Consider the following 13947-nt stretch of genomic DNA (forward strand, 5'->3'; position numbering starts at 1 on the left):
GCATATTCTATCCAGTTTTACTGATGGTATAGCTGAACAGGAACAAAAAAGATACATTTTAAATTATTTTGTGCAGCCAGGAGAAGCAGGAGTGCTCCTTCCGTCCCCACAAAAATAATCTGGGCCACTGTTGCCCTGAGCTCCTCTCCCACGAATTCAACACACTTCCCAAGTTTATTTTTATTTATTTAGAGATACAGCACTGAACCAGGCCCTTTGGCCCACCGAGTCTGCTGACCAATAACCACCCATTTATACTAATCCTACATTAATCCCATATTCCCTACCACATCCCCACCATTCTCCTACCACCTACCTACACTAGGGGCAATTTACAATGGCCAATTTACCTACCAACCTGTAAGTCTTTTGGCTGTGGGAGGAAACCAGAGCACCCAGCAGAAACCCACAGGGAGAACTTGCAAACTCTGCACAGGCAGTACCCAAAACTGAACTCGGGTCACTGGAGCGGTGAGGCTGCGGTGCTAATCACTGCGCCACTGTGCCACCCCTAAGCTTTACCTTTGTGTCCAGAGGTCATCCCATATTACACTATCCCAAACTCAGCGAACTGCATCAGGACGCCATTTGGGGAATGCAACTCGCTGATTGTTTAAATGAGGTTAATAGTTCCAGCTTCTTTGCTCTAGAACTCCGAATGGCTAAACCCCACCCCAGTATCTTCTATAAAAAGGTAAGTTTGTTGCATTTGTTGAAGTACAAATAGAATTGGCTGCAAAGGAACTATAATCTATTTTGTCATATGAGATCACCGCCAGCCACTTAATGGCCTCTTCCCCCTCCCACCGCTTAAGCCCTGCCAGCAAACACACCACCTCCCTGGACCACGCCCCCTACCCGTAGTCAACGCCCACCACCCCACTTGCCGGGCCCTGCCGGACTGGCCCCAACGATCCCACCTCACTTACCTAAGCTCGGGTCTCAAGCGCTGGGCCTGGGTCCAAGGCCTCTGCAGTACTGGCAGTGGCCACCACTCCTGGCGGTGCTGCTGATACTGCTGAGCTGCCAGCCCTGTACTTAGCTGGCAGCTCTTGGAGGCAGGATCCCCGTTGTTAAAGATCCCAGAGCCAGGCTGTTAATTTTCAGCTCACCGCCGGAGTTCCGCCATCACCACAAAATTCAGCCCGTAATGTGGATGCAAAGCCTGTTGTGCAGCATTCCACTTCGAAAAAGATGGAATCAGAAAACCCAGTAGAATGGGGTCAGTAGAATGTTACAAAGGACTATCACCCTTAGTCACACCCTGGTTTTAGCTTTTTTAGAAGTTTTTCACTCGGTAAATGTGGTAATGGGTCTCAATCTCAATATTTACTATGTTACATATAAAATAATTGGTAGGTTTAGATGCTATTAAAATATAACATTGCAACTGAGAGGATTTTAAGAAGTCATAAATTACAAGAGGAAATATTCTACTGCGTATACATGTTGCCTGAACATCCCCATTTTATTGCTGTTAACAGCTTCTTACCTGTACGTCAATTTTTTTTGATATTGCATACGCAACTTAATTATCCATGAAAGTGGAAATTCCATGTGAATTATTTGTGTTCCAAGCTGTCTCAAAGTATCATGAAGTCTTATATTTTGATGTGTAATCAACTGCATGGTATCAGTCCTGTTGCTGGGAGGAGAACACCACAACTGATAACCCACAAATGTCACATGCACAAATAAATTCTGGCAGTTGTTTACACAACCGAAAAAGCACATGAGACTGACATGACTGGAATGAGTTGTCGCAGAAAGACCCGTCCATGCAATCAAAGACAGCCTTAAATTAAATGAATTGTAAGATGTTGTGCCAAGCTGCCACCTGTCAAGTAATAACTCATGTGCAGGTATTATTTTTGTTCTTCATATGGCAAGCAAATGATCACCTTTGACTTGTGCAATAAAATAATAAATATATTTCGTTAAGGTAAGAGAATTATTGTTACAACAGTGTTTAAAGCTCATCTTTTTACATTTTATTGGAATTTAATTTTATCCAAAAGGAGTGTGTGAGGGCGTAGATAAGACAATGCAGGAAAGCATGGGATCTGCTGAGGGAGAGGAGACTCAAGGCATGGACACTGGCAGTTTTCTTTAATTTCCCAGTAATATGACATGATACTTCAGCTTTGACTCTCCCCTTCACCCTTATGGTGGCACCAAGGGGTAACCACTGAAGAAGTGAGGTTTGTCGAGCAGGGACAGGTCAGAGCAACAATCAATACATTGCCCAATTTCCTCTTCTAAGAACATTAAAAAGTCTAAACAGAGAAAGGGACATTTTGCCCATCAAGTTAGTTACATTCGGAGTTCACATATATTTATTCCTCTTCACTCTACTGGGTATAGCCATAAGAAATGGCCACCAGAGATACACCAGAGATGAACATTTAAATAAGCATATTTAATAGATCCTGGGTGAAATCCAGAATGATTAAATTAGTCAAAAATAAATATACTGTCAAAAATAGCCCATAACTAAATGGTAAAAGCAAAGTTTACCTCACTGACATTATAAACCTTTGAAGAGCTGACCCTTCCTGTAAATCGAGAATTGGAATGCAAACAAAACTCAGAAAAGGCCAACTTACATAAAACAAAGGGCTGAATTTTGTGCGGTTGTTTAAAACGGGAACGGTGGCGTGGGTGGATGGAGAATCACTCCAGAGTCGGCCGCTCTGAAATCTGGTGTCATTTCATAGGATCCTGATTTTGCCAGGGGCAGGGAGGTACCATGGCAATATTGAAGCTCCGACGCAATGGGAACCTAATTTTAACTGGTGAAATGCTGTTAAATGTGTATTTAAATATAATTATTCCCGATTTAATGACTGAATCGTGATTTTGTGAATGGCGTGCAGCATTCATGTGCCTTTAGCTTTGCGACCATTAAAATCTGGCAGCACCGAGGCGAGAGGCCTCAGTGCTGCGACGGGGAGGTATCCTGAGCATTGCAACGTGCAGGAAGTGATGGGTTCTGCATTGTTTCTCTGCTGATTGAGGGTCTGCACTGAGGTTGAGTGTATCAGGCGGCTCAGCAAGAGGTCTGTGTATATTGGGAGACTCTGCAAGGGGTCTTTGTGCATTGGGGGCTCTGCAAGGGTACTGTGTGTATCAAGAGGCTCTGCAAGGGGGCTGTGTGTATTGGGAGGCTCTGCAAGGGGGCTGTGTGTATAGGGGCCTCTGCAAGGGGGCTGTGTGTAACGGGAGGCTCTGCAAGGGGTCTTTGTGTATAGGGGGCTCTGCAAAGGGGTTGTGCTTATAGGGGGCTCTGCAAGGGTACTGTGTGTATTGGGAGGCTCTGCAAGGGTCTTTGTGTATAGGGGGCTCTGCAAGGGGGCTGTGTATATAGGGGGCTCTGCAATGGGGCTGTGTGTATCAAGGGCTCTGCAAAGGGGCTGTGTGTACTGAGGCTCTGCAAGGGAGCTGTGTGCACTGGTGGCACTGCGAGGGAGCTGTGTGTATCGGGGCTCTGCAATGGGGCTGTGTGTATTGGGGCTCTGCAAGGAGGTTGGGTGTATCAGGGGCTCTGCAAGAGGGCTGAGGGCTGTGTGTATCGGGGGCTCTCCACGGGGGCTGTGTGTATTGGGGGCTCAGCAAGGGGGCTGTGTGTATTGGGGGCTCAGCAAGGGGGCTGTGTGTATTGGTGGCGCTGCAAGGGTTGAGTGGCGGAGGAGCCAATGCCCACACTCAGAGTGCCCTTAGGGGAGCCCCCAGATGTCGAGTGCAGCCTCTCCCTTTCAAGGTTCTCTGGAACATCCCTGCTCACCAGAGAAGGATCAGGAGCAGGACAGGTCTCCAGGCTCATGGACCTTATCTCGCCTTGCCACTACTGATTTGAGCTCATGGCCAAGGCGATGGTTTTCAGGTCCTGGCGTATCTGTGGGATCTGGCTCTCCAAAAAGGTCGCCAACTTCTCGATGGAGGAAGTCATGCACTCGCATGCCTGGGAAAGGGCAGCAGTCACGGCATGAATGGACTCCTCCATCGTCCCCTCATGGCTGTACATGGCCTCTGGCATCTCCACCAGATGTTGCCTTACCTCTCCCTGCAACTCCACACTCCTCTGACTGTCAGAAGCCTTGGCTGTCTCAACTCCAGCCAGCTGCTCAGGTGAGTGTGCAGTGCTCTCACCAGCTTGTGACCCTGATTCTACAGCCGATCGATTACCCACCGAGGTAAAAGTATCTGCACTGGTGGAAGGTGCAGAAGAGTCATGGGACAGTGCATCCTCTGAGTGGTCCTCCTCCTCAGAGGTTGACGGGTGTCCCGCTGGGGCTGCAGTCTCCTGCGCACACTGACCTGCATGACAGAGCAAAAGCATGTGTGGGTTAGGTTGCACATATCCCATTATGGCCAACATGCCTGAGGTGGCTCTCCATCGTTCATGAATTTTTTGATGAATGGCAATAAACACTGTCTTGCGCAGGGACTCCAGACTCCCTATCAAATATAGCACATCTGCCTTGACTCCCCATTAGTTCTAAGACCTCTTCCTCAACCTGTTTGAAAGGACATAAGTCAAGGACCCCTCCACCAGTCCTGGCCACCTCCCTCTTGTTTTGGGCCCTCTTCTCCTGCAAGAGGAAGGATGGAGAAATTATAAATTAGCATAAGTTTCATCATGAATGTTCTGCTACTATGGGCCCCTCGTCACTACATGGGGATCTTATATATCTCATGCTGACACATGCTGTCCTGGGATTTACAGGGACTGAGCTATGAACGAGGGTGGCATCTAGCCCAGATGCAGCCATACATCTGTCACAATGAGATGAAACCTTCGCCCTCTGCCATCGCGTGGTAGTGCCACCCTCCCCACGTCACCCACCCTCCCACATAGTGACATGCAATCCAGAAAAAAGTGAGTGGTATGGAGCACACACCTTGGCTGAATGCAAGAGGACAATTGATCCTCTTTTGGCATTGCACCCAGTTGCTTCAGGTGACCTCACGGCTGCTGATCTCCTCTGCGATCTCCATCCAGGCTTGCTTGATCAGGCAGGAGGACCTCTTCTTGCCATCGCTGGGGAAGAGAACCTCCCACCTGTCCCTTGCAGTCTGGAGGAGAATCAGAAGGGAGGCATCACAGAAGCATGGGACCACCCTTGGTCTAACCTCTGCCATCCATTCCATTCTTCCTGGGGGTTGTTGAATGTTGTCGGAAAAAGTGCTGTGACTTTGTATGCCTCACAGTAAACAGACCTTCTACAGACTGCAAGGCAGGAGTGAATGCAGTGCTGGCAGGCTTTTAAAGATGGCACCAGCACCTGATCAACTGTCAGCTTATGCCATAATCGGCGTCTTGCTTCCCACCCCTGCCACGTGATTGGGAGTAACCGGTGCCTCCATTATGTAAAATGGCTGCCTGCTGCATAATCGGGGTGATGTGCTGGCACACGTGACGCACAGGAACGACAGCGCCCACTGCTGGTCCCAGTGATGGGCTCATTAAATTCAGCCCAAAGAGTGCAAAATTCAGATCCACAGCACCAGTTTGTGGCACCACTAGTCACCTTAGAGGTCCAAAATGACACCTACAGGGCACACAAACCTTCTGGTGCGAGTCACGTGGACACCATATTGATGAGGGCATTAGTGCGCATGCAGTGAGCATCACTTGGAAGTATGGAGAGTAGGTAGATCATGATGTAATTCAGTATATAATGCTGATTTGACACCAATGCTGCCATTTTTGAGCTCCTGCAGCCAACAGGAAGGACCTCCCCACCAGTGCTATTTAAACAGATCATCAACTACTTTCAGGTAAGTTGATGAATGATTTTTATTGGCAGTTGCTATGATTGTACAAATATTTGGTGCTTTCTAGACTTTAGTCTTGAGACTGTAAAGTTGTCAAAGTCTACAGGGAGTGATGTGGCAGGTGCTAAAGGACTTGGTCCTGACTTCAAGGCTACTGCACAAACCGGTTGCTATAAGAAATGGGTGCTGTAGTAAGCATTCTCCTTGGAATACAACATGACTGGGAGAAAGAGCAGAGGACACACAGCAGGACAAACTGCTAGAAGAGGGAGGAGGAGAAGGAGGGACTATATAAACCCGAGTTTTAAGGGATCAATTCTGCTAACTGAACTTCAGCGAGGAACAGTGTGTGAGATGTCTGCACTTCACTAAGGATGTCTTCACTGAACTCTGCCACTTGCTGCAGCCATAACTGTAACCTCAGAGCAGGGCAAGGAGGTATTATCAACATCTCACAGTTCGCCATCCACTGCTACGTAAGGGAAGACACTGAGGCTCTCTATTCAAAGAGAATGGACTATGTTACATTCTCTCTTGCCAGAAAGCAGCAGGCTGAGCGAGCACATGGCTTTGCAAGGATTGCGTCTTCCCCGTGGTACAGGGTGCACACCACATCGCTTTGTGTGTGCTGCATATCAACTCTGAGCTGTACTGCAATCAAAAGGGATTCCACTTCTGCAATATCCAACTGCTGCGTGATTATACACAAAGACTCATGCAGGTCAATGTTCGGTATCCTGGCAGCAGTCATGATGGTTTCATTCTGCAGTAGTCCTTTGTACCCTCTACGGCAAACCAAAGGGTCGCTACTGGATGACTAGGGATATCTGCTGACCACAGGACTCATGTCTGTAGTATGTAACTCACACACTCAAGTGGGCAGCTACATATAATGCAAGCCATGCTGCCACACAAAATGTGATCAAGCAGACCATTGGGGTACTGCAACAAAGCTTCCATTGCCTGGACTGCTCTGGAGAAGCTCTGTAATAGTTGACAGCTCTTAACATTCATGGTGATCTGCTGCATGCTTCACAGCCTCGCCATCATGAGGGCACAGACCTTGCAGGTGGCTGTATGATCACCAGTTGAGGAGGAGCAGGAGGAGGAAGAGAACGCGAAAAGGTGGAGGCAACCCAGACAGCTCCTTTCTGTTTCGTCTGTCCACGAACAATTCATCCAATAGTGATGTAATCCATTAACAGCAACCCCAATTCCCCATTCATCAACAGTTCCATACCTGCCCTTATCTCTGTTACTGACCATCACTGTGTTCACGATGCAAAAATAAAAGCCACAACAAAATAAACATTCCAAACCAAACTGATAAGTCAAACCATGCCATATTGCTTACAAATGTCAAAAAATTACCCTTGTGCATTCCCTTAGTCTCTGCTTTCTGGCCTTTGCCTGTCGTAGTGCTTCTGTGTAATGCTACCCCAGGGGCTACTAACTTTCAATGGGGGAGACTGCTGTTGGCCTTGCAGGATGACCTCGAGAGCTCTGGGCCTAGATGGCCTAGCATGGGCAGAAGCAGCCTGGGCTGACAGGCAATAGCAAGGGCACTGGCGGAGTACAGTGGTGGGAGGACGAGTGCTGTCATCCTGAGAGATGACAGCAGATTTGTGCTCCACTGAAGGACTGCCACTCCCCCTGGATGACTTTTCACCAATCCTAATAATCTGTTGGAGGACAGATTGCTGGACTGCTGTGATACCCTGCAAGCTCTTTGAATGCTAGTATCAGAAGCCATGATATCAGCAGTCGAAGCCTGCATGGCTTTGAGCTAAGCTTGCATGAAAGAAGTCTGAATTTCTACTGCAACACCCAGACATTGGGTGGCTTCTGCTTGTACTGCAATGGTAGCTGAGACATCAGCCATCAGATGCTGCATCATGGTTGGGTCCACAACTGTGCTAATGGAGTTGGTCACCACTTCCATTCTGGAAAGGATGAGCTCCAAGCTCTGTACAAAGCCCTGTGCCAAGTCAGTGCCAAATTCCTCCATGCTCCTTGACTTTGCACACAGGCTTTCTGGCAGGACTGCCAATGCACCAAGCATTTCATTGTGCATACTCATCATCCTTCTTCTATAGGTCACTCCATCAAAGTCCTCATCTGAGTCCTCTGCAGGAGAACTCATGTGCAACTTTGCCCTCAAGGTAGCTGGCACCTGCTCTAAAAATTACCTCCTGCCCTGACTGCAGGCCACTCATGCCCAATGTCTCACCACATGCCGATCCCACCTCTCGGCTATCCTCTAAGTTATGTGCATTGTTAGTCTCTCAGCCGATGGCTGCAAGTGTGAGATTGAGTTATGGGGCCAGATTTTGAAAGGGCCTTGGGGTTGGGAAGCCGGTGCAGCCGCAATTTAAAAATCACAGTCCTGGAAATGGTCTCCAGAGCCGGACGCCTCTGGAACAATTCGTAATTTTTAATGTGCGAGTGGTGGGGGGAGGGAACAGGGAAGCCACTCTCCTTCAATTAAGGGTCAATTATGCTCTTTTAGGAGCTTGTTAACGTGGCAGGGAGGTTCATCACAGAAATTTTCAAAGAGGGATCTGGCAAGCCCAACCAGTCTGGTGCATGATAGATGGGCTCACAGCAGGCAGGAGGCTAACTTTGTTGTTTGAGAAAGAAATTTTCTCAGCCCAAGGGGATCTTGTGCCGGCCCCAGCGTAGGACTTTTTTTTATTATGGGACTGTTGCCTTACCTGTTCATTCTGCTGGCCCTCTGAGGAGCTGCCTCCTCTCCTCGGCAAGGCAGCGGCAGGCCACATCATGGCTGCCACTCTGACACCAGGCAGGCAGTTCCCATCTCCTGCAGAGACTGGGTGCCCGAATTGGGCACCGAGCCTGCCTCCTGCACAATTAGGGCATTACTATTTGAAGATCGCATCATGCTGGCAACGCAGCAGAGGCGTGAGGTCGGGACCCGGAAATCATCCGGGCGTCAGATTTCCGAGCCCGTTTTGAAAACCCAGCCCATGGGGTTTCTTCATCATCATTGTTTTCTTGGTCTTCCAGCTGTTGCTGTTCCACCACTGCCTGGCCAGATTGTAGTTCTTGGGTATCTGAAAAGAGGAAGATACAGGCCAGGGTTGAGAGGAGGGGAGCTGGTTGGGGTGGGGGGGGGGGGGGGGGTGTGGGGGTGCAAAAATCAGGAGGTGCTTGCATACAACATCAACATCTTGCCAGTCTGAAGATATTGTGGGATGAGGGGGAAATGGAATGTGACAAAGAGAGTTAGGTACGAGGACATTGTCAGCTTCTTTCATTTCAGCCCCACCACTGGCCACAGTCTCAGTAATGGCTGCTCCAACAATGGCGAGCACTGTCTCCTCCACGGCAGAAGAACATGCAGAAATAGCTGTCCCCACTGGTTAGTACTTGCTGCCTCCAGTTTTGTACCAACTTGTCCTGCAAGACAGGGGGAAGTGTTTCAGTGAGTGTGATGCTATCTGTTTGGGTGATGTGGCTGCCATGGTTGAATAGCTGGCATTATGTGCAAGCTGTGAAGTGTTTGTGTGAAGCTTGCAGTAGTTCTGCCTGTGTGAGGGTGAGGTGAAGCTATGAATGCCAGGTACGAGTCATGATTGATGGAGATTGTTGGTAGATGAGTGATGGGAATTTGATGCATTTAGCAGTTGCTAAGACTAGTCAGTGAGCTATGGCATTTGAAAATGCATTTACTAACCTTGACCACTTGTGTAAGGTCACTAAACTTCTGTGGAACTGCATCCAGATTCTCCGGCCTTGATTCCTGGCACCGCTATCTGGTCTCACTGCCTTTGGAGAATTTCTCTGGCGAGCATCCTGTCTCCCTGCACATGCAGGACATCTCTTCTCCTCTGCACCTCCTCCATCAAGGCCTCAGTAAGTAAAATCTTGGAACCCAGTCTCTCCTACGTTGTGCCATTATTATGTCTTCATTGACTGACCACCTGCTCCAGCCACAATGCACCTCCCCTTTATGAGATGGAAGCTGGATTGAAGCAGTGCAGGCTAACTTAAAGTGGTGTTAGCCTCTCAATGATTTTGGGTTGCCTGCTGAGTTGTGCAGCCGCTCAACAGCATGGTTAACGCTGGTGGCACGCTGCAGTCATGTTAACTGGCAGGCAGCACCAAGTTAGCGTGCTGCCTGCATTGGAAGCAATGGGTGGGGGTTAGTTCCACATCGCTATCCCCACGCCCGTTTTCAGGAGCTATTGAATTTAGCCCCCAAAAGGTCTGAAAATGCCGAAATATTTTGACATATAATGTAACAGGTATGATGAGCTCTGTTCAGGTTGATATTAAAAATACAGAATGTGACAAACAGTCAAGAATAATAGGTCATAATAGTTCAAAGGAAGCAATGTACTTAGTGTTTTAAGAGATTAGTAAATTGTGTCCAGAAGTAACATGAGGTATCTCTGCCACCTGGTGCAGCAGAGCCCAAACTGCAACATTGAATCTCTGGACAGCCAGACTCCCTCTTGTGGCAGAATAGAATGTAAAAGTGCCAGATTCCCATTTTTTAAATTCTCTGCGATTTATTAGTGTAATTTATTTAGCTATTCATGGCACTTTAAAGAACATAAATAGTAATGTGCTATGCTAAAGCTTATCACAAATTTGTTTTTCATCAAAAAATCACCTTTGCTATAATTTTTGACTGTCTATAGCACTCTCTGCATTTTTAACAGCTGTATTTATGCACCATTTTTGGGAGGGTTGCTTTTCTTTGGGGGATGTTGTTCAATTTTTATTTTGTTTTCCACTGTTCAATTTGCAGGAAAAGGTAATGCATTATTGTGATTCTATTTGCAGCTTATTAGAAGATCTTATTCATTTCCAATGGTGAGATTTTTATAGAAAAGCTTTCTGTGCGATAATGGTAGATTTCAAACTACCAAAAACACACAGAGAATTTGGTATTCCTGCTACCCTCCTTCATACTCCAAATCAGTTGTTATTTCCATACTAGAATGTATGGCTCATCAGTGAGAAATTTTGGAGGAAAATATACATGGTATTTTAGGGGAAATATCCGCAGGAAAGTGGATTTTTCTGACTGATTAATAAATCTACTCTACAGCGTTGCCAACTGCAATTTATGCTACTCTATGTCTGTCTGCATAATCTTGCAGAGTAGTGTCTGAGAGATACTGAATGATGTAATTCAGTATCCCATCAGTCAGAGACTGGATACAATAACAAAATAAAAAAGATTTTAACTTCTGCTTTATCTTACTGCACATTTTCAATTACATCAGTCTCTGTAAAACTATCAGTTCCTGTAAAAAGTGTTGGAAATTCACTTATGCTGCTATATGACTGGCTTCCGTTTTGTTCTTTTTTATGGGAAATTTACATAACTTGTTGTCAAAATTAAATTAAATTAATTAATTTTTGATTTTTTTCTGTTAACTGGATATCAGCAGAAAATAAATTTTCCTTAAACTCAAGCAAGGAAATTGGATTGCAAACATCTTCAGAAAACCATTTTATATAAATGAAATGAAATTGTCATCATTAAAATAATCTGGAACAAGCACAAGATGGTAATAAAATCATAAAAATGTACAGCATGGCACAGGCAACCTGAGAACTTGTTTCATTTCCGAGCTGTATTCTGTGATTTATGTCTTTAATGTGTATTACAGATCAGTTGGAGAAGCTGTGATTAACTTCATAAGTGAGAAAAACTGTAGAAGCATAAATGAAATAAAATCCCTGTCGTGTTTCAGGGGTGTATGGTTAATCCTGTGAATACAGAGCAAAAGAAAATAAATGGAATTGCACTTCTGTTTAATTTTTTAAAAGTGCTGCTGGCTTTGGCTACTTGAAGAACTCAATTGCATTTAATCAGGTATTACTGTGTCATTCCACTGATACACTTTGAAAATATCAACATTCCAACTATATCAGTATGAAAGCCAAGAATAAAACTCACTGTGAAGGATACAGACTATAGACGGCAGTCTAATATTTAATAAATGCAGTTCACGTTTTACTGAAGTGAAAAGTGAACTGTATTCATTAAATATCATACTAAGAATCCCAGCAGTTTGCTGAATATTACAAGTTTATATGTTTTTTGGGAGGGTGGGGGAATAGTCCATTATTGACATTTCAATAAAGGAGATTGATAAAGGTTCAATTATTTTCGGTGAGGCTCGATTACTTCTGTTAAAGACCATAATCTCACTACCATGAAAGTCACCTGAGTCCTATTCAAATGGACTGTAGACAGTCTTAGATTTTTTGCTCATAAAATCTTGCCCCTTATCAGGGATAAAATCTGATTCATGCAGAGCTAAAGATAGAGTTAAACAGTCACAAGCATGAGGGGCCTTTAGAATTTATAGGCCAGTATGATCATACTCCGATGTAATGAATGTGGCAGGGTCCAGGATATGAACTGTGATCCACAAGAGGTTCTGCAGCATCTGTTAAGAAATATTTGTTGGGGTGATTTTTCTTTACTGTGTATGATATTTTCAAAATGCCAACCTTATGATATGAATTCTGCAGCTACTTTCTGCCATTTCCGAAACCCTGCCTGTAGAAAGTTCACAGTCACCATGATCCTGAAGAATCCAAAAAATTGTCTGTATACTGCAAAGTGACTTGCAGGGATATAATTCACCACAAACTCTGTGGGAAACAAAAAGCAAAACATGAAAATAAAAATGTATTTATGCTCTTACTAATTACAAGATAAGTGCATATATAAATAATATAAACAAATTCACGTTATTTACTTGGAATAGGAATATTTCCAACCATTACCCATTGCTACGGAAGCTCCTATTGATATCGTTTAAAACATTTTGTCCCTACAAATATTTTTGGTCCTTTGAAGGGGATGATTTTAATTTGCTCCACAGAACGGGAACTGGGCAGCAGTGGCCCGAAAATTGCTGTACTGTACTGTACTCGTTGCTTTGATCTTGCTCTACTCCTGCCTGCCCCCATTTTCTTGGGACCTCTGATGGGCAGTCCAAAGACACTGCTGTTTCAGAGAGGAACCTTATTCCAATATGCTAATCATTGCCCTGTGACATAGGAAGTAACTTAACATTGGCATTTTTGCTCACAACCATTGGCACATAATTTGTTAGAATGATTTAACTCCAATAAATTATTGGCTCAAATGGCACATTTTTGCCATCAATTTTCTCCCCTTCCCTGCCGCCCCGATCTCTTCTAAAGTAGCCATCTCCTTGCTAGCGTGTGATTCTGCAGAAACGGAGCTTCATCATTTATCAGAGGGAACATTTCTGAATTTTTTTATTTGCCCTTAGCTGGACAGAGAAATGTGAATAAAATATACGGTTTTGATTATCCATAAGAGATATTTTCTGCTTCTGTGCCAGAAAAGTAATCAATGCACAAAACTCACCTAGTTCAGTAAGAGTTGTTATCATAGATGTTTTTTCTGGTTGACATTGCTGATGTATTCAGGAATCAAATGTATCGGGAGATTACATAATGCTGGGTCAGCCCCTTTTAAGATGTTAATGTGTGTGAGTTTTCAGACTGGGGAATCAGATGAATTTATTATTGCTAATTTGATCTATTAAAGTTGGTCTTCCAAGAATGACAGGCAGCGCAGCATTTTCAGGACCCGGCACCACCAGAGGGGCCTCAGCAGCAGACGGCTTATCACAAAATCAAGGGCCATGCACCTAGAATATTTTGATAAGTCTCTCATGGTGTGGGAGGTCCCGCTTGTTGTATGAGCTTTCTGAAAATGACTCCCTTAATATCACACCATCTGTGACGCGAAAGGTTTCTTCTAGCTTAAAGGCACCGCAATTGTTAATTATCCCCAATTCAGTGTTCACCATCAGAGGTCACTGGTTGACTTTATCTCAGTTTCTGTAATTCTGAACTGCATGCAGTCAGTAGGAATATTGGGGATGAAATTGGCCTTCTGTGGTAGCGCAAGACAGGCAGTAGCGAATCGTCAGTTAGTTTTACAACCCACCCAATCTTCTTTTCCATGATTTCAATTGAAAAGAAAGTCGGCCAAGGTGTGAAGCAGGCTGCCAATTCATTATCACCCATTTTGTGCTGCCACTAAAATCACCCTCATTGTCTCATCTACATATGAACCATATCTGGAGGTCTCTAAAAGCCTGGGTCCTCTAAAAGCTTCACCTTCTTTGTAAGAAGATT

This window comes from Heterodontus francisci, chromosome 2 (genome assembly GCF_036365525.1).
Source record: "Heterodontus francisci isolate sHetFra1 chromosome 2, sHetFra1.hap1, whole genome shotgun sequence".
In the NCBI taxonomy this organism is placed as follows: Eukaryota; Metazoa; Chordata; class Chondrichthyes; order Heterodontiformes; family Heterodontidae; genus Heterodontus; species Heterodontus francisci.